This window comes from Brassica oleracea, chromosome C9 (genome assembly GCF_000695525.1).
Source record: "Brassica oleracea var. oleracea cultivar TO1000 chromosome C9, BOL, whole genome shotgun sequence".
In the NCBI taxonomy this organism is placed as follows: Eukaryota; Viridiplantae; Streptophyta; class Magnoliopsida; order Brassicales; family Brassicaceae; genus Brassica; species Brassica oleracea.
Window position 1 is genome coordinate 41,325,675 of NC_027756.1, and position 1,815 is coordinate 41,327,489.

General features: G+C 41.1%; 1 pseudogene; it reads right to left on the reverse strand.

The window, feature by feature from the left end:
- LOC106315033 overlaps nt 1-730 on the reverse strand; it is a 6,064-nt pseudogene extending 5,334 nt beyond the window's left edge.
- Nucleotides 731-1,815: the final 1,085 nt, after the last annotated feature.

A 1,815-nucleotide genomic window follows, 5' to 3' on the forward strand; every position in this document is an offset into this window, starting at 1 on the left:
AAAGATAAGCTTCTTCTCCAGCAAAATGAGAAACATCATCAACTGAAAAACATAACCTGAATAGATATCTCAAATCAGTACGCAGTGCCAAATCACAAAGCAAGATAAGTTCAATTAAAGGTAATGCATTTATCTGATCGAATGATACTCACAATCTGGTCATCAAACTCGACTTTTTAGTTATGCTTTGGAGAAAATTGAGACCGTCACTTCTTCCTGCTTCTGGTAGAACTCGTGTCTGTTGATCTATCGAGTTTGAGATATATAGTGAGTGACAAACTAAAAGAAGAGAGGAAAAACACTTTGGATAACTAAACTACCTGAACATCAGTTTGGCAGGTGGTGCAGGAGTTAGAGCAGACGGACCACCAGCTGTGGTTGTAGAGCTTGAAGCCAAAGTCGGTGGGCATCTGTTGAACCACTTATTTCCAATCAAATTAAAATATATATCATCATCAAATTTAATAGAAAGAGACGATGTCAATATCAATATTCAATTTTATCAGTAAGCAAAAGGAAGCAACAGTATCCGGCTCTAACCTAATTTCGATTTGCAAAGAGATGTCTTTCCTTCAATCCAATCAACTGACTGCAATCAGCGTTCTGAATCAACCTGATCAACAACAACGTTTCAATTTTGTTTTCCTTCAGAATAATAAAAGAGAAAATAGTTCGTTAAAGAAGACAGGAAGCTGGGGAGAGGGATCCAATACCTTGATTCCACTTCCATTTACGACTGAGGCTGGCAGAGGCTTAGCAACGGTGACGTCGGAGTAAGGAGTCTTATGAATCCAACTTTCTGCTAAAAGCTTTGAATCTCATGTGAATCATGGCGATAGAGAAAGTTTGGAAGGGAGTAGATGTGAATTTAGGACATGTGATTGAAGGGAACGTTTCTATTGATGATTATTAAAGTTCATTATCAATCTGGAAACCTTAGGAGGTGAGACGCTTAGAGCATGATCAAGTTCAGCGGAATATAAGGAACCTAGTAAAACCCTAATTTCCCAGAGATCCCGGATATCTGCTAATACCACGCGCCAAGCAATCAGAACACAATAATGACAACGATTAAGTATAAGAAATCGAAAAGAGAGCAAAGTAGATCTTATTCCGAATTCGCGTTTGAGCGTTACAACAAGGTAAGAGCCTGGGCTACGAGAGCTATCGGCGAGATTCCTAGTTCTAAAACCCTAAGACGGCAATAACCTACTTGAGTCGCAGCTCGAATAACAAAAACGGAAATATGCCTAATTGCTCTAAGTGCTAAGTTTGCTCTGAAAAAGTCATTCCTTTGCTTCTCGCCTTAGACTCCTTATATACTGGCTCTTAGGTCGGTTTGCGCTTTTCCTCTTCTGCCCTTAAGCCGTCATAGCGTAAAAATGGAGATATTCTATTTTTTCCGATCTTCGTAATTATCTTCAAAATTTCGTAATTATCCGCGGAAACTTGACATTTATCTTTCCTTGCGAGCCAAGCGTAAACCGCCGTGCGGCTTACGGGCTATCAGTTAAGAAATCATAAGCTGGGCCTCGAGTCGTGTCTTAGGTCCCTTTGGGCCGTCTTCTGACTCGAAGCGTTTATTACGGCTTTTTTCGATAAAGAACAAACTTTCCGCGGTTTTTACCGTAAAGTTTGATCGATGAATTAGAATAGCGGGAAACACGAAATGGGTTCGCTACGATCTTCGGGAGATAGCATCGAAGGGTAGACGAGAATGCATGGACTAATTGTCGTGTCGATGTTTCGGAAGAGCTCGGTCGCTACGTAGCGATCGAGCAGAACGAACGCTCGGTCGCTACGTAGCGACCGAGC